We start from the raw sequence: 25,448 nt of genomic DNA, 5'->3' as shown, positions 1-25,448 counted from the left end.
AAAACAATAGAAACAATAGATGCAACAAATATTCTTTAAAATATGTCAACTAATATCTAAACCCTGAAGATACAGCTTGCAGACATTCTGCCTTCAGTTCAGTTCAGTTCAGTTCAGTCACTCAGTTGTGTCCAACTTTTTGTGATCCCATGAATCGCAGCACTCCAGGACTCCCTGTCCATCACCAACTACTGGAGTTTACTCAAACTCATGTCCATTGAGTCGGTGATGCCATCCAGCCATCTCATCTTCTGTCATCCCCTTCTCTTCCTGCCCTCAATCCCTCCCAGCATCAGAGTCTTTTCCAGTGAGTTAACTCTTCGCATGAGGTGGCCAAAGTATTGGAGTTTCAGCTTCAGCACCAGTCCTTCCAATGAACACCCAGGACTGATCTCCTTTAGGATGGACTGGTTGGATCTCCTTGCAGTCCAAGGGACTCTTAAGAGTCTTCTCCAGCACCACAGTTCAAAAGCATCAATTCTTTGCCACTCAGCTTTCTTCACAGTCCAACTCTCACATCCATACATGACCACTGGAAAAAACATAGCCTTGACTAGACAGACCTTTGTTGGCAAAGTAATGCCTACATGGTGCTTATTCTCTAGAGAGTGCAGATAGACAATGCACAAATTAAAAAGAGTTGATGAAATAAATATTAATGAGTGCTAGGGGAAAAAAAAAAGATAGGATTCAGAAATGCTGTTGTGACAGAAATGAGTCCATTTTCTGTCCTGTGTGCTCAGTCACTGAGTCACGTCCCACTCTTTGCAATCTCATGGACTGTAGGCTGCCAGGCTCCTCAGTCCATGGAATTTTTCAGGCAATAATACTGTAGTGGTTTGCCACTTCCTATTCCAGGGGATTGCCCCAACCCAGGGATTGAACCCATGTCTCTTGTGTCTTCTTACATTGGCAGGTGGATTCTTTACCACTAGCACCATACGGGAGCAGTTTGCAAAGATTACATTTTGAATTATGGCTGAGAAATAATTTATTCACAGGCAAATTTTTTCAGGACCCAAAGACTTGTGAAGGAATTGAATTTAATATAGCCAGTTTCAGTTGCAGATCTCTAGCTTTCAGTTTTTCCCTAAGCTTCAGAGTCAGATTCCAAAAGTCAGTGGAGTCGTCTTTATAATACATGAACGTTTATGTAATTTACGGATTACGAGTCTAGATCTGGAGTCAGTTCACCTTGATCCCAGTCTTTCTTAGCTTAAGCAATTCCTATCTACTAGGAACTGCCTGGGAAGTTCATTTAACTCTGCCTCAAATTTCTCATTCTAAAAGCAGCATAATTGTACTTATTTCATAGGTTTGCTATGAGCGTTACATGAGATGACTGGTACGTGTGGACCACATTGAAAGGCACTGGTACACATGGTGGTGGTAGTGGTTTAGTTGCTCAGTCCGTCTGACTCCTGTGACCCCAGGAACTGTAGCCTGCCAGGCTTCTGTGTCAGTGGAATTCTCCAGGCAAGAATACTGAAGTGGGTTGCCATTTTCTTCTCCAGGGTATTTTTTGACCTAGGGATCAAACCCGGGTCTCCTGCATTGCAGATGGATTCTTTACTGACTGAGCCACCGGGAAGCACTTGGTACACAATAATTGTTGAAAATTTGACAATTCTTGTAATTATAAGTGTGGTTCCAATTTATTCTGCATAATTATGATGACTGAATATTAAAATGTTATCCAAAACCATTTCATTTATGTGACTCAAAACAAAATAGAAAAACAATAAAATATAAAGTAGAAACAACCAACTCATATGTATGAAATAAATATTCAGCTTCACTGGAATTCAAATAAATGCTTATTTTAAAATGAAGAAAAAAATTTATTTTTACTAACTTGTTTTACTAACAAGTATGTGAGATATTATAAAAGAGAGAATAGTCTTAACCAACATCTTCTTAACTAACATCTAATAAAATAAAAAGATTTAAGTTATGACACATTTATAGCAGAGAAAAAAAAAGTAGGTAAAATAATATTTATTATGCATGTTCAAAATTATGAACCTATAATTATGTTGTAATGGTGAAGATAAGCAATTAAACTATACTATTAGAAATTCAGGTTGATCCAAAATAATTAAAAATATAAATAGAAAAATATCATTTGAGAAATAGTCCAAAATGCTATTTGTCTCTGAGGAATAACTTTTTGTCATTTTTATATTTCATGCTTTGCATTTTATAATCAGTTTATATTTTTTTATACTAAGAAAAATATTAAAACATTAATCTAAAGCATTTCCTTATAATACATAGGACTCCAGACATTTTGATAGAATTCACGTCTACTTTGTTTACTTGAAGGTCCAGGTATTTCATGGAAGTCTTCACTTCCAATTTTTTATTATGAGATGGAAATTATTATAGGTATTTTAAGCAAGGTAAAAATAAATGAAGGGAATTATACTTATGAAAATGGTCAAGCAGAAATGTCTGTTTAGTTCTTTGGCCCATTTTTTGATTGGGTCATTCTCCAAAGACATTCAGATGGCCAACATACACATGAAAAGATGCTCAACATCACTCATTATCAGAGAAATGCAAATCAAAACCACAATGAGGTACCATTTCACGCAGGTCAGAATGGCTGCTATCCAAAAGTCTACAAGCAATAAATGCTGGAGAGGGTGTGGAGAAAAGGGAACCCTCTTACACTGTTGGTGGGAATGCAAACTAGTACCGCCACTATGGAGAACAGTGTGGAGATTCCTTAAAAAACTGGAAATGGAACTGCCTTATGACCCAGCAATCCCACTACTGGGCATACACACCAAGGAAACCAGAATTGAAAGAGACACATGTACCCCAATGTTCATCACAGCACTATTTATAATAGCCAGGACATGGAAAAGCAACCTAGATGTCCATCAGCAGATGAATGAATAAGAAAGCTGTGGTACATATACACAATGGAGTATTACTCAGCCATTATAAAGAATACATTTGAATCAGTTCTAATGAGGTGGATGAAACTGGAGCCTATTATACAGAGTGAAGTAAGCCAGAAAGAAAAACACCAATACAGTATACTAACGCATATATATGGAATTTAGAAAGATGGTAACGATAACCCTGTATGCAAGACAGCAAAAGAGACACAGATATATAGAAGTCTTTTGGACTCTGTGGGAGAGGGAGAGGGTGGGATGATTTAGGAGAATGGCATTGAAACATGTATAATATCATATATGAAACGAATCACCAGTCCATGTTTGATGCATGATACAGGGTGCTCAGGGCTGGTGCACTGGGACGACCCAGAGGGATGGTACGGGGAGGGAGGAGGGAGGCGGGTTCAGGATGGGGAACATGTGTACACCTGTGGTGGATTCATGTTGATGTATGGCAAAACCAATACAATCTTGTAAAGTAATTAACCTCCAATTAAAATAAATAAATTTATATTAAAAATAAATAAATAAAAAGAAAGAAAATTTAAAAAAAGAAAATGGTCAGGCAGGGTTGCACAGATATACTGCTCCATGGACCTACAGAACTGAGGCACAAGGGAAGCAGCTCCTGAAGACAACTGCTTCTCACATGCAGAGGATGGAGAAAGGATGTCTGCAGTTTCAATTTTGAGATCAGAGAGCTACAGCCACCCCCAGTGCTACTCAGCACCCACAGGGACATAGAAGTGGTTCTGGTATGGCTTTATTGGTCATCAAGAGAAAATTTCTCTCCTTTATCGAGCCCATCTTTGCATGAAATGTTCCCTTGGTATCTTGAATTTTCTTGAAGAGATCGCTAGTCATTCCTGTTCTGTTGTTTTCCTCTAATTCTTTGCACTGATCGCTGAGGAAGGCTTTCTTATCTCTCGTTGTTATTTTTTGGAACTGTGCATTCAGATGCTTATATCTTTCCTTTGCTCCTTTGCTTTTCACTTCCTTCTTTTCACAGCTATTTGTAAGGCCTCCTCAGACAGCCATTTTGCTTTTTTGCATTTCTTTTCCATGGGAATGGTCTTGATCCCTGTCTCCTGTACAATGTCATGAACCTCCATTCATAGTTCATCAGGCTCTCTATCTATCAGATCTGGTCCCTTAAATCTATTTCTCATTTCCACTGTATAATCTAAGGGATTTGATTTAGGTCATACCTGAATGGTCTAGTTTCTTTCTTCAATTTCAGTCTGAATTTGGCAATAAGGAGTTCATGATCTGAGCCACAGTCAGCTCCCGGTCTTGTTTTTGCTGACTGTATAGAGCTTCTCCATCTTTGGCTGCAAAGAATATAATCAATCTGATTTCGGTGTTGACCATCTGGTGATGTCTATGTGTAAAGTCTTCTCTTGTGTTGTTGGAAGAGGGTGTTTGCTATGACCAGTGCGTTCTCTTGGCAGAACTCTATTAGCCTTTGCCCTGCTTCATTCTGTACTCCAAGGCCAAATTTGCCTGTTACTCCAGGTGTTTCTTGACCTCCTACTTTTTCATTCCAGTTCCCTATAATGAAAAGGATATCTTTTAGGGGCATTAGTTCTAAAAGGTCTTGTAGGTATTCATAGAACCATTCAACTTCAGCTTCTTCAGCGTTACTGGTTGGGGCATGGGCTTGGATTATTGCGATATTGAATGCTTTGCCCTGGAAACAAACAGAGATCATTCTGTTGTTTTTGAGATTGCATCCAAGTACTGCATTTTGGACTCTTTTATTGACCAGTCCTGGGTGTTCTTTGGAAGGACTGACGCTGAAGCTGAAACTCCAGTACTTTGGCCACCTCATGCGAAGAGTTGACTTATTGGAAAAGACTCTGATGCTGGGAGGGATTGGGGGCAGGAGGAGAAGGGGACGACAAAGGATAAGATGGCTGGATGGCATCACCGACTCAATGGACGTGAGTTTGAGTGAACTCCAGAGTTGGTGATGGACAGAGAGACCTGTCATGCTATGATTCATGGGGTCACTAAGAGTCGGATATGACTAGTGACTTAACTGAACTGAACTGAAGAGAAAATTTTCATTTTTCTTCTCCAATGTTTTCCATATGTAAGTCAAATTTATATTCTAATTTTTTAAATAATCATCCTTGTAATAAATCTCAAAAGTGTTATTTTAATAAAGCTGTGTCCATTAACAATCACATTACATCTTAGTCAATATTAGATATTGCAAATAAGATATATTGTTACTGTAATTAGTTGCTCAGTTGTGTATGACTCTTTGTACCCCATGGACTGTAGCCCACTAGGCTCCTCTGGCCATGGGGATTAGAATACTGGAGTGGGTTGCCATGACCTCTTCCAGGGGATCTTCCCAACCCAGGGATTGAACCCAGGTCTTGCACATTGCAAGAAGATTCTTTACCATCTGAGCCATCAGCAAAACCCTAGAATACTGAAGTGGGTAACCTATCCCTTCTCCAGGGGAACTTCCCAACCCAGGAATGGAAGTGGGGTCTCCTGCATCACAAGTGGATTCTTTACTAGCTCAGCTACCAGGGAAGCCTGTAAGATGTATAGATTAGTATAAAGATTTTATTAAGTAATTTTGTTTAAATTATAGCAGTTCCAGAAAAACTGCATTATGTAGATATTCAACTAATTCAGTCAAAATGTAATAAATAGCTTTTCTCTGATGTACACTGTATTGAAATTTTTTCTCAGCTGTGCTTTTATTTTCCTCATTTCCCTCTTTGACTTATTCTGCTTCTCTCTTCTACAGTTCCCTCCATATTGTCCTTTAATTCTCTCCATGGACTACTCCCAAGAAAAGGCCTAGGAAACCTCTAATCACAGGATGAATTCCTTATACTTCCTCACTAAACCACCAATAGACTCTTCACAGTTGTCCCCTTCTACTCCAGGTAGCTTTATCAAATTTAGTGTATTCTGAGTCTCCCACGTGTTTAGGGCCCTTCTATGTATAATGCCCTTCCCAACAAGTAAACTTGACCTGAGGGTAGCAAAATTCTCACTTTCCATGTTAAACTTGTGTGATCTCACTAAATAAAATGCTACTGACCTTCATAAAAAATATAACATGTTTTCCATTCTTCTTAACTTTGGACTAAAGACAATATGGCTAACACTCTACTGATTTCCAAGATTGATTTGGCTGGCTGATCAAGTGTAAAGATGGCTATCTCCTTCTCCCTTCATTGCTTCATGTGTGCACATGAGGTCAAGAGAAAGGAAAGTTTTCCAGTACACAAGCTCTACTCTTCAGTCACTGGGCTTGACAACAGCCATCTCCTGCAAGAGCCACCTAATATACTCTCATAGTCATTGGCATCAACACATTCATTGTTTCATTCATTTTTATTAACATTAAAATTACATATAATTTTAAAGATATTTCAAATAACTTATGTAACTTTATATTCACAGGCTTGTTATTGGCAAGGAAGTTTGAGAATTATACTAAAAACATGATATGTAAATTTTTAACATATTTTCTAAGCATTGTCACATTCATAATTGGTTTATTAAAAATTTATTTTGAGAACCATAAAAAATTATGTATATTTATACATGCTTACATGATTCTCAACATAAATGTGCTTCCATTCTTTATGCATTTTCTTGTAAAGATTTTGCAATCTACTAGTAGTTCTAAAACCTCTACCTATGTGTACCAAAATTGTATTTGGTTATATGCCATATGTTATGACTTTTTTTTTTTTATCATGGTCACTGAGTGCATCTTGGGGGACTTATAGTTTCCTGACCAGGGATCAAACCCATGCATTGGGAGCATGGAGCCTGAATCACTGGACACCAGGGAAGTCTCTGTTGAGATTTTTATTAATACATGGCATTATTTCAATACTGCAAAAATTTTATCCAAATATAATTTTGATGAAATCATACATATGGGTCAACAACAACAAAAATAGTTATTGAATGTTTAGAACTATTTTCCAAACTTGTAGAAATGTTGCTGTTTACTTCAGTTCAGTCACTCGGTTGTGTCCAACTCTTTGCGATCCCATGCACTGCAGCACGCCAGGCTTCCCTGTCTCACCAACTCCTGGAGCTTGCTTAAACGTATGTCCATCAAGTTGGTGATGCCATCCAACAATCTTATCCTCTGTCACCCCCTTCTCTTCCAGCCTTCACTCTTTCCCAGCATCAGAGTCTTTTCCAATGAGTCAGGTCTTTGCATCGGGTGGCTATTTACTTAGATTATTCTTATCGCATTCTCATTGTTCTGAGGGATGGGGAAAGTAGGATATCATATTTTATTGTAACATTCATTGATTTTATTTTTCTTTATTCAGCATCCCAGATACCATTCTCTAAATTGTGAATCAACTGTTAAGTGATGTCACTCTATTTTTTCACGTTTTTTTTTTTTTTTTTTTACCACTGAATAAAACTCTGGAGAGAAGAGTTACTTCTACATTGTTCTATTCATTATAGCATGTACAGAGTTTTAATTACCACACAGAATGCAGATTTCCCCCAAGGGCACCAACTGTGGGAAATGTTTAAATGTAATCATAATAAATCTTCTTATCCTTATTACTTAAAACATCCATCATTAAAACTTTGGGTTCTCCTGAACTACTATTCCATCCAGATCTCATTTCAAAAAGTCATGCACGAAGAGAACAATAATAAAACGGGTCCAAAATTTTTTTTTAGTTAAAAGTTATGAAGACATTTTCATAGTCTGCCACTTACCATTGTTTCTGCAAGCCAAGGACATTTTTTATGATTTTACAGTTACCTAATTTACTGTTTATATTATAAGGAAGTTCATTTATTCTCCAGGAATCTGAGCTTTAACTATCTTGGTGAGATTTTTATGATTCACCCAACAAATTAAAAACATTTCAGGAAGATTGAATAATGAAATAGAGAAGTAAAAGGAGTTTGAAAAATCAGAATATAGGATATAGTTCAGATAAAACTTCCCTGGTGGCTCAGACGGTAAAGCATCTGCCTACAATGTGGGAAACCTGGGTTTGATCTCTGGGTCGGGAAGATCCTCTGGAGAAGGAAATGGTAACCCACTCCAGTATTCTTGCCTGGAAAATCCCATGGATGGAGGAACCTGGTAGGCTACAGTCCATGGGGCTGCAAAGAGTCGGACACGACTGAGCAACTTCACTTTCACTTTCAAAGCAATATTAACAGGAATATATATATATATATATATATATATATATATATAATGAGCCATCTATCTTTGATTTATCTTTTTAAATAACAACTATAACCCATAGGAAAGTTCTAGTTTTTCTTATCAAGCTATTCAAACACAAACAGAAATGATAGAGTAAACAGTAATTTAGTGTATTCAGTTTAATAAATGCTAATGATAAATACTAGTCCATTCTAAAGGAGATCATTCCTGGGTGTTCTTTGGAAGGAATGATGCTAAAGCTGAAACTCCAGTACTTTGGCCACCTCATGCAGAGTTGACTCATTGGAGAAGACTCTGATGCTGGGAAGGATTGGGGGCAAGAGGAGAAGGGGACGACAGAGGATAAGATGGCTGGATGGCATCACCGACTCGATGGACATGAGTCTGAGTGAACTCCGGGAGTTGGTGATGGACAGGGAGGCCTGGCTACTGCAAATCATGGGGTCGCAAAGAGTTGGACATGACTGAGCGACTGAACTGAACTGAACTGAATGATAAATAAGCGCACAACACACAAAAAGCAGATAATTTTAGTTGAAAAGTAAGCACTTTCTAATGTTATTAGATTTAAAGACTCTGTGTTTAAGCTCCACAAAATCATCTGAAAGTTTTGAATTGCATAAAATATAAAATGTTAAATTTTTTCATGACTCTGAAGAAACATAAAACTACAGCTAGAATATGCAGTGTTAGGATGTTAATAACCTTGGGTAGTGGGCAACCAATGTCTGCCTGTTTGTCCAATAAAGGCAAGAATTCCCAAGCCTTTTTAAAAAAATAAATTACACTTCCATTTCTTATTTATTAGCTGAATTTTGCAAAATTCTAGGTCACCTGGTGGAATTAGTGCATTTATTTTAATGACGTATGTACAGAAATCTATGAAAGATAAAAATTCTGTAAGTATTATGATGTCCTAGATAGAAATGGTATTCCTGACAGCAATCTAGTAATCAAGCTTTGCAAAGCTGTGATTCAATTTTTTTCTTCCTTTTATGAACTTTTTCAATTAGATATAAAGACTTTGTTTTTGCTTCACATGGTGGTTTTTAAATTGATATTTCATCATTTTTATATTGCTGGACTGGCTTTGGGTTATTTAGCATTTATTAATAATTTCCATCTTGACCTTTCCCAGATTTTGCTATTTATTAGGTGTTTTTGCACTACTGCAGAGATGACTGAACAGAATTGGGGAATTTTTTTTTGCCCCTTTTTAAACTTTATACTTTAAATTATTTTTACATTGACCTTTAAAGTTGGTCTGTAGCTATGATTTGAAAGTTCTGTTTAAAACCACCCTGCTGAAACACCAGACAATCCCAAAGGTTCAAAACAGATTGGCCAGCTGATGGCAAAGAGCAAATGAAGCCAGGCAGAAGAGAGCGGTGAGAACAGAGAAAGGGGACAAGAGATGTCAGGGTCCACAGAGGTCTTTGGTATATCCATCATGACTATTTGTTTTATAAATGCTTACTGACTTAGGAAAGCAGGAAGCCCACTGTGTTGGTAAGTTGCGTTTGATGGACAATGCTTCTGAACACATCTGGGTATATATGCAGTGAAAGTGAAAGTGTTAGTTACTCAGTCATGCCCGACTCTTTGTGATCCCATGGAGTGTAACCTGCCAGGCTCCTCTGTCCATGGGATAGTGGGTATTTTATTTCCCCAATGGATCACCCTGTTTTCATTTAGTTAATTTCATAAAATAGGGCATATTTTGTTGTCGTTCAGTTGCTAGTTTGTGTCCCATTCTTTGTGATTCTATGGACTGTGGCACGCAGTCCTTCACTATCTCCCACAGTTTGGTCAAACTCATGTCCATTAAAGTGATGATGCCATCAATGATGGGAGTGATCTCATCTTCTGTCATCCCTTCTTCTCCTGCCCTCAATGCTATCTAGGATCAGGATGTTTTCCAGTTCTTTGCATCAGGTGGTCAAAATATTATAGCTTCAGCTTTTCCATCAGTCCTTCCAATGAATATTCAGAACATCTTTGACCCAGATTAAAATCTGAGGGATCTTCAGGTTTTAGGGTTGCAGTCACTGATTGGATTATGTCTTATTGGTTACAAAATGGCTTAAACAACAGAATCTGCCTGACCTGAGACAGACAGGTCTCTCTTTAATTGCTTGTGGCCAATAAAGGCATGCTGCTTCTGCTGCTGCTGCTAAGTCACTTCAGTTGTGTCTGACTCTGTGCGACCTCATAGACAGCAGCCCATCAGGCTTCCCCATCCCTGGGATTCTCCAGGCAAGAATTGTGATCTTCAGGATCCCATAAGATAGTAGAGGAATGCTCTTCTCCATTTAGAATTTTTCCTGACTGCTCATATTTCACCAAGGCCTTGGCATCTTCAAGAGACTATCTGTTACCTGCATTTTCTAATGGGCAAAAACATTTCTTTTCCTTCATTAAAGTGTCATCCAGTGAAAGATAAAATCTCATTTTTAATGAAGCAGCAAAATGTAACTGATCATATGTAACAAAATAGTTTGATGTTTATTGAGCCATTTAAAATAAGAGGCCATCATTGACTGAGATGAACTATAGTGTAAATAACCCATGTGTAGCCATAAAGTGGTCAATTATGTGATGGATGGTGCCAAAGTATTCAACTTTTATCACAGTTTTTTTCAAAAATTTTAATCCATGTGCCTTCTTTATTCTTCTGTCTTTGAAGCATCAAGAACATACATTACATTAAGCTTGAAAATGTGCTGTTGAACCAGGAATGCTAAAATATTTGGCAAAACTGAAGTATGTATGTGGTATCTTTGTAAGAATTACATAACTAGTTATTTATGTGGATTCTGAGTTTCAGTAGTGGATTGTCTCAATGTTGCTAGTATATTTTACTAGCTATTGTGCTAGGTATTTAGGAAGACACATATATATATAAATCACAGTGGCTTCTGTATGGAGCTTATGTCCTCAGGAACATAATCTAGGGGCTGCATTTATCCTCCACGAGTATTTTCTCTTTCATGAAGAGTTAATATTGGATATTAACTCTGTGGTTTATGAAGGGAGGTGTGTGTCTGCTCCGTCATGTCGGAATCTTTTTGCGACCTCATAGACTGTATCCATAGACCACATAGACAATAGCCGCCAGGGTCCTCTGTCTATGGGATTTCCCAGGCAAGAGTACTGGAGTGGGTTGCCACTTCCTACTCCAGGAGACCTTGCTGACCCAGGGATTGAACTCATGTCTCTTATGTCTCCTGCACTGGCAGGTGGATTCTTTACTATGGCACCACTTGGGAAGCCCATGAAGGGAGGTAAAGGGCATCTATATTTAACATCTATATTTGACTGATTGTCCTAATGGCAGAAAAGACATCAAATGTTCTCTGTCACTGCAATTATATCTTCTTTTTAAAAATAATTTATTGAGGTGAGATTCACATAGCATAAAATTAACACTTTTAAAATGAGAATTAAAAGCATTTAGCGCATCTACAGTGTTGTGCAACCACTGTCTCTAGTCCCAAAACATTTCTATACCTATTAAGAAGTTTCTCCTCATTGCTTTACCCCTGCAACCCTACCAGCCACCAACCTGAGTTCTATCCCTATGAATTCATCTATTCTGGATATTTCACTTAAATGCAGTCACACCATACGTGACCATTTTGTTTCTGGCTTCTTTCATTTAGTATGTTTCAGAGGCTTTTGTTTTCTATGAGTTGTTGAATTATATTCATCCTCAAGATGTTTTAGGGTGGACATAAAACTAAGACTATCTGCTAACAGTCTATCTGCTCTTGGTGCAGATAAAATGGTCCAAATCCCAGAGTTGGGATATAGTGCACATTATTTAACCTTTTTGGACCATGTATTCTTGCATGTAACTAAGAGAGAAATATCTGTCTATTAAGATAATTTGGAGGCTTCCCAGGTGGCTCAGTGGTAAAGCATCTGCCTGCCAATGCAGGAGATACATAAGTTGTGGGTTCCACCCCTGGGTCTGAAAGATCCCCTAAAGGAGGAAATGGCAACCCAGTCCAGTATTCTTGCCTGAAAAATCCCATGGACAGAGGAACCTGGTGGGCTACAGTTCATGGGGTTGCAAAAAGTCAGACATGAATGAGCACACACATACACATTAGAATAATTTTAGGAAATAAATGACGATGTGTAAAATGTCCCAGAACATAATAGGCCCTCACAGGAGGTTTACTTTGCTTGGCTGTAGCAGAGACAAAATTGTTGCATTCTCTTCACAATTCAATGATTTAACTGATATTCATTTAGAAATATTTCTGTTACTATCTATTGCCATGTAGGTAAGTAACAATAAATATCACTCATTTTGCATATATAAATGTTGTTGTTATTTTGAATCCATATCTATGAAAATATTCTAACACTTCTATACCATAAATTTCAGTAAAATGATAGATTAATGAAAATTACCCTTTAAAAAATCACAACCCCTCCATGCTTCGGTTGCGGCCCATTTTGCATGAATTGTAATAGTCTTTCTCATTCTATTCTACTTTACAAGATTTTTCTATTAACAGTGATGAAACTGTTCCATAGAAAGCAATGTACTTCTAAGGACAGAAATTTCAGCAAAGCAAAGTCATGTTAGATCACAAAGTTGTTTCTGCCTTATGCGGAGACTGCTATTCAAAATTACACACACAGTTAAAACTGCTCTCACCCACAACTGAAAATTTTAGTTTATAGTCTTAATTGAGACATCAAAGGCAACAGATTTTTATTTTTATAAACTGGAGATCTGATGTTTGAATATGAACGAGGTCAAGGCTCAGCTAATGTTTTTAGGACTCCATAATTATTCAGAGTGAGAGGTCTTAAACACACACTGCAAAAATCAAGAACTTTTATCTGTCCTTATCAAAGGGAGCTTGTCACTGACTAAAGCAAAAGTTAGGGATTTTAAAAAAGTCAGGGCTTGTTTTCTGGAAGTGTTAAATAAGCAACTCTTTCCAGTGTATGGTATTTGTCTCTTTGCTGACTTCTTGTTCTTATGGGACAGTTCCCTGGTTAAATTTCATTTCCATTGCTTCCTTTTTCCTTATTACTCTATTTTAGTTCATTCCTTATTAGTTCACGACCCATTTGACCCATTATATTTGTGGAAATTTTATCTATTCTATGTTATTTACGTGATAATGTTATTGAAATAAGTTTTACCTGAAATTCCTTTGAAGTTCATGAGAAATGAAATATCTTCTTATGGACTGTTCTATAGAATTTTATTATGATCATTCCCTAAGGGATACTACACATTCTCTCTCTGTCTCTCTCTTTCATGAAGAGCAAAATAAAGTTTTATCCCCTGATTTCTTACCTAAGAAAACATAATTTTCCTCTTAGTTCAGTTGTGGACTATCACTTCTCAAGTCAGTTTCTAATGAAATGTTATTTCTGGGGGATGAATGACCACCTACATCAAACTATATTTCAAAATAAAAATCCCTTCATAAAGTATTTAATACATTGATTTTTAAAGCTTGGAAAATAGTTATGAAACTTATTTACTGTTGGCATTTACTCAAACCTCTCAGCTCAAAATTTTTGTTTCTAAAATAGAAATAATAGCAAGCAATGTGACTGTATACAGTTAATAATATAAATAAAGTGTGTGATATATCTTCCATATGTATGCACCAGATGCATACATATTAAAATATGTTAATTGTATCCCCTTGAAACATATTTTATATATTCCACTCCATACTTCATTAAATTATCTATAATGATAAAATAAGTGTACTGATTTAAAGTAAAACTTCAAAGAAAGATTATGCTAAAACTCAAATGTCTGCATACTTATGCACTTGTCACCAATCTAAAAATTATTTAAAGGTTAGTTTTCTAGTATAATTGCACAGCTCAGAGTTTAAGGTCATCATAATGCTACAGAGTTGAAAAAATAGTCTTCTAGCCTTGACAGATACAAGAGAAAGGAAGGGACTAATTTGAATTGTGTATAAATATGAAATAAAATAAACGGAATCTTAGATGGTACACAAGCAAGATCAGTTCTGATGTACCAAGTTAGGAGGAAAAAAAAAATTTTTTTTAAAGAATTAAGCTGTTATTTTGAATTGTAGCCAGAGAATGTTCTCCCTTCACTTTAGATAAAATTTTCCAAATCAAGAACAGTAAGATATGAGTCTGAACTGGGCTAACAATAAAGTGAGATTTACCAGAATTCCATGAAAATGGAATTATCTAACATTTTATACACATGTACAGAGGACAATTGGATTCCCAGGTGGCTCAGTGGTAAAGAATCTGCCTGCAATACAGGAGACCCAGGAGACCTGAGTTCAATCCCTCGGTCAGGAAGATAACCTGAGGAGGAAATGGCACCCCAGTCCAGTATTCTTGCTGGAAAAATTCCATGGACAGAGAAGCCTGAAAGGCTATCATCCATGGGGTCACAAACGAGTCGAACCGGACTTGAGCACACATGAACAGAGGACAATCTTAATACCAAAACTCACCGAAAAATACTACAATTTTACTGACGTGATTCCTAGCTTAAAGATTCTGGATTTTAATTCCAAGGGCATTTTACAGCTGTATCCTTTATGGAACCCTATCATAATTACAGTAGGGAAAAAAAAAAAAAGATCACGCTGCCAAAATTGACTTGTGTGATGAAGTGCTTATCTTCCCATAGTCAGCCACCTTCTGCTTGTTGACCTTGTCGTGGAGGGCACTGCGAAGCCCACCAACCAAAGGAAACCCCACCGTAATTACTGTAATCCAGTGAGAAACAGCGTCGCCGGAGGCCGGCTGTTCTACCCCACAACCATCAGCATTCTGCAACTCAAGGAAAACATAAACATGACCCGGCTCAGACAAGTAAGGCATGAACAAATGTTTCACATTAAGTGAGTTGAAGGACCTTGCTGAAAATTACAAGGGCTGCTTTGGAAAGCAATGACTCCCATTATGGAAGTAATAGGTGTCCAAGAAAAGGAGTTTGTCAGAGATGCATGTGTGGTTGAAGGAGGTAAGGCCACTCATCCTGGTCACAACCCCCCATCCTGGACACAAGGCTTCATTCAACACAGCGCTCTGGGAGGAGGAGTCAAAGCCAGGGGTCGGAGGGTATACTCTTCAAAATCTAATTAAGAAGCAAAATGACCGCAAGCCATTTTGCTATGAAAAACCAAGAGGAAAACAATCTCACCTTTCTCCCTGAGTTTAAAAACACTCCATCGGCCTGGCACTGCCTAATTTGAATTCATCGATTGCACATTACAGAGCACACGGGGACATTTATACCTCCAACAGGGATTATTTCCACATTAGGATAAACAGGCTTGGGATACAGGTACTTCTAAATAACAATTTCTGTGAAATATATTCTTTTAGTATGCATCTTCCCTGCCTTCCGCTTTGTGGGCAGGTGAGTTAGGGAGTTCCTATTCTTTAAACACGGATGGGACTGGGCAGTGCTCCATTTTGCTCTTTTCCCCTGCTTCAGTGATAATATAATTCATAGGAAATTCTGCCTCGACCCCGCTCTGTAGTATTTTCTAATGGCTTGCTACACTCGGAAAAAGCACGCAGTTTTATTCAAGTCCATTCTGTTGTGGAAAAAAAAAATAAAATTGAAGTGGAAAGAGCAGAAGGAAAGATATATGTAGCAAGCAAGCATAAATATTTCGACAGAGGGGTTTAAGAGAAAATGAAGTCAGCAGGGCTTGTGCCACACGCTGCTATTATAAAATATAGGACAAATCACCACCACCCTATGTTTTGCAGGTTTCCATTAAGGGAATCTTTGTGTGTGAGTAAATGGCTTGTAAATTCAAGCCTTTTTTGTGGTTTGACTTTAAAAGGTGACTGTTTTATATCATGGGTTTTATGCTAACGTGTTGGTGTGTTTTTTAATGGTAAACTAAATCAGAAAAAAAGGCCCAATGGAAAAGAATTGATTATATAATCTATCCCAATTTCATCATTTTCTCATTGGATATAGGCTATATAGTCTATACTTATAAACAGCTCTGAATATTTTTTTTCTTTTAAATTCTGAGCCTTCCTGGAGGAGCTATAAAATCATTTATGTTCTTTTCATTTTTTCATACTTTAGTTAAAAACTCCTCATGGTGAAATTGTTACATCTATCTCAAAATGAAATATAAATTACTCATGTATAAAATTCATTGAATTTATCTGTCAAAGTTTAAAAAATTTGTAAATTATGAACCATAATTATAATTAATACAAACATACGCTGTATGCTGCTGCTAAGTCGCTTCAGTCGTGTCCGACTCTGCCACCCCATGGACGGCAGCCCACCAGGCTCCCCCGTCCCTGGGATTCTCCAGGCAAGAACACTGGAGTGGGTTGCCATTTCCTTCTCCAATGCATGAGAGTGAAAAGTGAAAGTGAAGTCGCTCAGTCATATCTGACTCTTAGCGACCCCATGGACTGCAGCCTACCAGGCTCCTCCGTCCATAGGATTTTCCAGGCAAGAGTACTGGAGTGGGGTATAGGTTTAACTAAAAAATCTCACAACTGACGTACATAAATTTCATTAATGTAAATGTACTAATTGTAATTTATAATTAAAAGAAAACATAGGAGTAATAAAAAATTATGTGACATATTCAAAAGCACATTGGTGAGCCCAAATACTAGAATCTTAGATGAACTAAAAGAATAGAGCTATTCTTGGGCCTGTGGGTGCAGAAAGGGAGAGGTACTGTTTGTTTTTCAAGCATTATGTGGTCATTAAATTTCCTAGATGTGTTTTTCAACTTTAGTGAGGTATCACTGATGAATAAAGGGCTTCCCTGGTGGCTCAGTGGTAAAGAATTTGCCTGCCAATGATGGAGACAGGGATTCGATCCCTGGTCCATAAGTTTGGGTGAACTCTGGGAGTTGGTGATGGACAGGGAGGCCTGCCTGCTGTGTTGCGGTTCATGGGGTCACAAAGAGTCAGACATGACTGAGTGACTGAACTAAACTGATTGAGTTGTATAAAGTCATTATATAGTTTGGATACTATCCCCTAATTGGGTATGTGTTTTGCAGTATTTTCTCCGATTCTTTAGCTTTTGTTGATTCACTTCCTTTTCATTTTGTTGAGTGCTTCCTTTGTTGTGCAGAAGGATTTCAGTTTGATGCAGTCCCACTTGTTTATTTCTGTTTATGTTGCCTGTGCTTTTGGCATCATATCCTAAAATCTCTCAACTCTTCCCTGGGGACATGTCACCTCCTGTAAACCATGTGTCCTTTCTATCCACAGAGTGCAGAAGGTTTACAGAGAAATCCTGTGCCTCGTGGATTTTTCTTGCAATAAAATGTTAAAAGTAGTATTTCTTTATTGTTTAACCTAAACTTGGACAGCCTATGTGACGGTTTCTTGCTCCCTTTTTCTCTAGGAACTTCCCGAGGTGCTTCCTATAGAAAGTCTCTGACTACTCCTGTTATTTTACTTTGCTTTCCACTCTTTGATGTGTAATGCATTTCAGTTGAACTCTCATGGACGAATCTGGACTCTGGATCTCCACCTTCTGTGTATAGAACCATTAGTTTAGTCAGTTAGAGCTCTGCTTATCTAATTTTTACCCTTCTAACAGACTTGGAGAGGATTATCTTGCCTTTCAAAGAGTTCTTTCAGTTTGGCCAAAATTGCTTAGTATGTGATAATTCATAGGATTCTGGTTAAGACTGTGGTGGTCTAACATTTTCCTTCCTGATAACTTAAGATCATAGTACAATATGGAAACAATAAATAAATAGAGAATAAGAGACATCCTTAAGACAAATGCCAGGAATCCCCTAAATCCATTGTTTTGAGTATTATGGGGAAAAGTGATGAGCAAGGGGGAAAGCAGCATGATCTGACCATGGAAGGTTTAGCCTGCAGTCAGCCTGTTCCTGGAGTGGACTCCTAAGGAGGGGCTGTGCACCAACGCCAGTATTCTTGCCTGGAGAATCCTATGGACAGAGGAGCCTGGTGGGCTACAGCCCATGCGGTCATAAACAGCTGGACATAACTGAAGCGACTTAGCACACACACATACTAGCCCAAGCTGAGGCTGAGCGAAGTTCAGGGACCTGAGGAAAGGAGAGAAGCTGAAACAAAGTTTGCTTAGCAAGCATTTTGTTCCAGTTGATCCATAAGGACAAAATAGTTCATCTAATAATTTATGATGCAAAAAAATGAGAATTTGAAGGGTCTGTGTCTGGCTTTGTCACAGAAAAGCAAGAGGACATCCATGAGTCTAAGTCACGTGGGAAGGGTGGTTCTTCGTAGTGAGACACTTCCTGGGAAACAAGGGTATGTGTTTCAGTGGAGGAGGCAGTTCTTTAACCATTGCTGTTTCCCAGGATTGGAGGGCTCAGGTGTAGTTCTTCATTGTCATGCCTCAAATGACCTTTGTGGTACTGACCAAATGATGTACACTCAAGACAGGAAAAAAAAAAAAAGTAGAGCAAAAAGAGCAGAGAGAAGGAGACGCACACACACACACACACACACACATATGGGTTAGACTCTGGGAAGAGGCTCCCATGTCGTGGTGGTAATATGTATCCACAGGTTCTTGGATTTTTCTTCCGTCAATAGTGTGCAGGACTTAAGGACTTCTAGACACTAGAACAAAGAAGAAGCCTTGACATACAACTTCAAAGACTAGGTCATAAAAGTGCTATGGTTTCTGGCTTGTTCTGTCTCTCTCTTGGATCAGTCACTGTGGGCGAATACAGCTATCAGAAACCCATATTGGAAAGGGGAAATAAAAGGCTTCCTGACATTAGCTAGTGAGGAGATGAGGTCTCCAGCCAATGGCCGTATGGGTGAGCAATCTTACAGCGTCTTACCATCATCTGGTCTCCAGATGGCCACAGTTTTCGGCGACATTTTAAATGCAATCTTATGAGACCCTGAGTAGGAAGTACCCAATTTAGCTGCAGTTGAATCACTGAACCTCTGAGATAATAAATGTTTAAACTGCTAAATATGAAGTAATTTATTACTCTGCAAGTAACTAATCCAAGACTTTTGAAAAAAACACTGTATTTTGATTTTCTGTACTGGATTTGCTAGTCTTATCCCCCAAACTATAACATAATGTTCCTGAAAGCAAGAACATTTATTTCTTTTATATTTTCCAGAGCACCTACAATTCCATCGGTCTTGTATAAAAGTGTTCAAAAAATTCTTCTTTATTGCATGCATATTAGGAGAGCCAGGACCAAAATCAAAGTCTAGAGAAAAGCAAAAGCATAAAGCAAAAGGAATAGATAGAAACAGGACAGAAATAGGAAAACTAAATATGCACATGAAAATGTGGGAAATGTTCAAAGTCAATAAAATGTGTATCTTTGATTATAATTGGTTCTAAACAGTTCATCTTACTTTCGTTTTACACTGAAGCTTTTTGCATTTTGCTTTGTATCAGTTACTTTTTTTTACTAGCCTGAACTTCAACAATAAAAATTCAAAGAGCCGATGTTTGCTCTTAGATACAATAAATTAGTAGGTAAAAATATCTATAGTCACTATTGAAAGCTGTGTTGTTTTAACATATATTAACATATAAATTTTTAGCTGTAATTGCCTCTCTTAATCAGAGAAGGCAATGGCACCCCACTCCAGTACTCTTGCCTGGAGAATCCCATGGACGGAGGAGCCTGGTAGGCTGCAGTCTGTGGGGTCACTAAGAGTTGGACATGACTGAGCGACTTCACTTTCACTTTTCACTTTCATGCATTGGAGAAGGAAATGGCAACCCACTCTAGTGTTCTTGCCTGGAGAATCCCAGGGATAGGGGAGCCTGGTGGGCTGCCATCTATGGGGTCGCACAGAGTCAGACACGACTGAAGCAACTTAGCAGCAGCAGCAGCAGCAGCCTCTCTTAATGTTATTGGCTTTTTTTTTAGTGGAAAAATCATAATTTTAAGATCATCATTGATAATAATCAATAAATCAGTGGCATTTTATAAGAATGAGCTTGATTGCTCTTGCATTTCTGATTCTTTGTGACCCCATGGACTGTATGTAGCCCACCAGGCTCCTCTGTCCATGGGATTCTCCAGGCAAAAATACTGCAGTGGGTTGCCATTCCCTTCTCCAGGGGATCTTCCTGACACAGGGATCAAATTCAGGTCTCCTGCATTGCAGGCAAATTCGTTACCAACTGAGCCACCAGAGAAGCCCCATAAATGGGCCCAAATTGTGTCTGTTCATGCATGTATGCTCACTCAAGACTGACTTTTTGCAATCCCATGGACTGTAGCCCACCAGGCTTTTCTGTCCATGGGATTCTCCTGGCAAAAATACTGCAGTGGGTTGCCATTTTTCTTCTCCAGAGGATCTTCCTGATCCAGGGATCCAACTCAAGTTTCTTGCATTTCCTTCATTTGCAGGCAGGTTCTTTACTAGCTGAGCCACCAGAGAAGCCCTTTATGAGAATAGAGGAGCAATAACTTTGCAAGTGTTTCCTTAAGAACAAAGGAGATTTGTCTGTGTTTGCACTGGAGAGTTGGAGAAGGCAATGTCAACCCACTCCAGTAGTCTTGCCTGGAAAATCCCGTGGATGGAGGAGCCTGGTAGGCTGCAGTCCATGGGGTCACTAAGGGTCGGACATGACTGAGCGACTTCACTTTCACTTTTCACTTTCATGCATTGGAGAAGGAAATGGCAACCCACTCCAGTGTCCTTGCCTAGAGAATCCCAGGGATGGGGGAGCCTGGTGGGCTGCCATCTATGGGGTCACACAGAGTTGGACATGACTGAAGTAACTTAGCAACAGCAGCACTGGAGAGTAGCATTATGTTTGGGGACTGACTCACATTTTTTTGCTCTTAAAGAACAGTAGAAACAACTCCGGCACAGGGTTGGGTTGGGGATTGATAGGGTAAGAGTCAGGGTATTGAAGTGACCCAGCTTGTTTGATGCATATGGAACTTCAAATTTCTTTTATTTCCACAAACCTTACAATTAATTCTTTGGTATCTCCCTGTTGTCATTTCTTAATAAGACCTTATGCAAAGAGGTTAATGAGGAAGATTGTGTTTTCTGAAATGATTAGGTGAGCAGCATAGATAGAATAGAAATAATTGCTACCTCTGTTACAAATAGAGCAATCTTAACAAAATTGCTGAAAATGTTAAAGACAGATACTTTGAGCACATTCTGAGAACTCAAACAAGAAAATAAATATAAGTAGAGAAAGGTCATTACATAATTTCTAACCATCTTAACCTGTTTCAACTGTATCTATTTTGAGTGCCTTAATAAAGGAAAACTTTACTAGAAGTAAGACACTGTGGAATGTGTAGGGTGAGGACTACACCAAAATAAACGTGTCCAGTGAGTTACTGTATTATTAACAGTATTCAGTTCAGTTCAGTTGCTCAGTCGTGTCCGACTCTTTGTGACCCCATGAATCGCAGCACGCCAAGCCTCCCTGTCTATCACCAACTCCCAAAGGTCACCCAGATTCACGTCCATCGAGTCAGTGATGCCATCCAGCCATCTCATCCTCTCCTTCTCCTCCTGCCCCCAATCCCTCCCAGCATCAAAGTCTTTTCCAGTGAGTCAACTCTTCGTATTAGGTGGCCAAAGTACTGGAGTTTCAGCTTCAGCATCATTCCCTCCAAAGAAATCCCAGGGCTGATCTTCAGAATGGACTGGTTGGATCTCCTTGTAGTCCAAGGGACTCTCAAGAGTCTTCTCCAACACCACAGTTCAAAAGCATCAATTCTTTGGCGCTCAGCCTTCTTCACAGTCCAACTCTCACATCCATACATGACCACAGGAAAAACCATAGCCTTGACTATACCAACCTTTGTTGGCAAAGTAACAGTATTGGGCAGGTAAATTCCCATGTACCTGGTTGCTTTCCTAGAACTAACCTAAATGTTGATTTACATGTTCATCTAATTAACATTGTGGATGTGTGCTTTGTGGAAGCTGAAGTGGTAAATGCAAAAAAAAAAAAAAAAAAAGACATAGAATACTTTGTGTCTTGGTTTTTGCATTTAGATCAAATTTTGCCATAGAAATGACCACATGTTTGTCTCCTGTTTGACTTCCCTAGTAACTCAGATGGTAAAGAATCTGCCTGCAATGCAGCAGACCCAGTTTCAGTCCTTGGGTCATGAAGCTCCCCTGGAAAAGGGAAAGGCAACTAACTCCAATATTCTTGCCTGGAGAATTCCATGGACAGAGGAGCCTGGCAGGCTACCATCCATGGGGTTGCAAAGAGTTGGACATGACTGAGTGACTAACAGCACTTGGCTCCTGTTAGAACTTTGTGTTCTTTCTGTTTCCTGTCTCCAAGGAGAGATCCAGCATTTCATTTGGCCAGAGTTCTAGAGAGTGGATTGAACTGATTCAAGAGAAGAGTCGTTTGGGGTTTGCTTTGCCCTGGGATTTGGATTTGCATGTTCGAGGATCTTTTCCTCCTGAGTTTTGAAGTCAGTCAGTCAGAGAACCAAGCCTAGCTTCAAAAATCTGTGCCAGCTGGAAAGCATGGTGAAACCTGGAGCTTTGTGAAGGGTGCTGGGAACATCCCATGTGTGTGATCTTTCCATAGCTCACTCCGGAAATTAATTTCCAAGTTCATGTTCTGGACCAAATTTTTCTCACTATCACAGGATACTTATATTAATATTAAAATAGGCAAGATTTGGTTGTGATCTTAGAGAACAAGAAAGTGTTCAATACTATGCTGATACCGCAACCCTAAGCTTAGCCTAAACATTAAGTTTTCTCAGTCATGTTTATTCTCAAATATAGAAAATTACACTACCAACGGAAGTTAGTGTTTCAGTATGAAGTTCATTATAGAGCTTCTATGTTAGGTGGGGAAAAACTGAAACAGTGATTAGACCCCAGAAGGGCTCCCCTAGTGGCCAGTGGTAAAGACTCTGCCTGCAATTCAGGCGATGTGGGTTCAATTCCTGGGTCCGGAAGATCCCCGGGAAAAGGAAAGGGCAACCCACTCCAATATTCTTGCCTATAAAATCCCATGGGCAGAGGAGCCTGATAGCTATGGTCCATGGGGTCAGAAAGGGTCAGACAGGACTTAGCGACTAAACACACAAACTGTTTCATTAATTAATTTCACACGGTAGTTCAGAGCACATTCTTGCAGAATCTGATGATGCCGTTTAAGGACTCTTTTCTTTCTCTGCTATAACCCTGAAACTAAATGCACATTTTTCTTACTGACTAGTTTCAATAGTAAGGTCAAAAGGTAACTAAAGCCTATCTCTCTATGAGAGAAAATTGTGTCTGATCAATAGTTCCACTCGAATCCTCACTCTGTAATGTGTATCAGAGCTCAGGCCACGAGAAGCTGAGTAACCTGCTGTCATCCACCGCGTGGCCGGGAGCCAGTGAGGCACTTACTGACGCCCTCTCTCCTCGCTGCCAGGCTTTGAAGGCAATTTATGCATCTGAACATTTGGAGATTTTTTTTTTAACTTCCCCTACAGGAAAGACATTTCACTCCAATATTGTTACAAAAGCAAGTCATTCAAGAACCCAGTAATTTTTACTTGTTGATCAATGATATCAAAATGTTTATCAACATGATTTGTAGTATGAATTATTCTACTCCAAGAAGTACAGTGTAATTAAAAATAAACCTGGAAAGGTAGTATTAGAATATAATGTAATCCAAAATGATTCTATATGATGCTACACTTTATTTCATTCTTAATACTGTATTACACAAAATCAAAAGTAGCATTTGCTGTTGATTGAATGAAAAAGCAAAAGTTTAAATTATGAGAGATTTCAAATAGTTTTGGACAGGCTAAAGAAGATAAAATGCTAGTTAAATCTCCAGACAGCATTTGGAGGAGAAAAGTACAATTTAACTGGCAAAAGAGTATATGTTTTGAATACAAATGAAAATTGTACACCCATTTCCTCTGTCTCACCAATAATAAAGCAAATGTTCTTTCTGAGTATTACTCAAAACTTGCCTAAATGATCACTTCTAAATCATCAAATTTATTTATTGTAATAATGGAAACAATTTACCCAGTGTCCGAATTTGCTTTTGAAAAATAATCAAATAATTTTCTGTGGAAATAATTATTTTAATGACTATCTACATCTAGTATATTACCCTTATTTCATACTAGGTGGTTTAATAGTTAAAATGTTCATGGTATAACATGGAAAACTATATCTGACTCTGAATAAAAATTACTCACTATCTCCCCTGCTCTTTCTGGTCCCTAAAATGTGAGAAACTACCCCCTGTTTCAATGGACAGAGGAAAAGGCTTCATTTCTTCCTCAAAGTTATTTTTGAAATGTCATTCAACTTTAACTGGCAGGTCCCATGACCAGCCAGGTTTCTTACTGTTGATTCAAAGAGTGATTCTAACAAATTGTACTTGCTGTACCTGAGTATATATGTAATCACCGCTTATGTTTTAACTTACGATGAATTCAGTGGAAGAATAAGATATTTTCTATTTCTCTAAAATGATAGATACAGGGTGGTATTTTAAATAGTTGTGATGACTAAATAATGTTATAATGTGATGCAGAGTATTCTTTCCACAAATCTCTTAGTAAATGATATCTCATTGTATGAATAACCCCAAATATGTGGCTCTACTAAAGATGGACATTCAGTATATTTTTTCTGTGTGTGGGTATATATGTGTCTATACCCACAAGGGTTTACATGTGTGTACTTATATATGTATATGTATTTAATATGTGTATATCTCTTTAATATGTGTATATCTCTATCTATATAAATAAACATAGTTAGATATATGCAGATATAGATCTATCTGTCTATCTATCTATCTATCTGTAGGCTTCCCAGGTGGCTCAGATGGTAAAGAATCTGCCTGCAATGCAGGAGACTTGGGTTTGATCCCTGGGTCAGGAAGATCCTTTGGAGAAGGGAATGGCTACACTCCCGTATTCTTGCCTGGAGAATTCCATGGACAGAGGAGCCTGGCAGGCCACAGTGAACGGGGTCACAAAGAGTCAGACACGAGTAAGCAACCAACATTTTCACTTTTTCATATATATGCCTATATTTAACTGTTGGCTTGTAGTATATGTGCATATTCAACTGTACTTAGGCAGTGCCTAATTGAATTTTAATGATTCTATATCATATCACACTCCTATCAAATGTGGATAATGATCCCATGGATACTCAATCTTGAAAACAATTGTTATTACCAGATTTTAAGGTTTTGGCCAACAATTTAGTTCAGTCACTCAGTCGTGTCCGACTATTTGCGACCCCATGGACTGCAGTACTCCAGGCCTCCCTATCCATCACCAAATCCTGGAGTTCACCCAAACTCATGTTCATTGTCAGTGATGCCATC

Source organism: Bos indicus x Bos taurus, chromosome 24, assembly GCF_003369695.1.
Source record: "Bos indicus x Bos taurus breed Angus x Brahman F1 hybrid chromosome 24, Bos_hybrid_MaternalHap_v2.0, whole genome shotgun sequence".
NCBI lineage: Eukaryota > Metazoa > Chordata > Mammalia > Artiodactyla > Bovidae > Bos > Bos indicus x Bos taurus.
The sequence above is the reverse complement of the archived record's forward strand: the minus strand, read 5'-3'. Positions refer to the sequence as shown.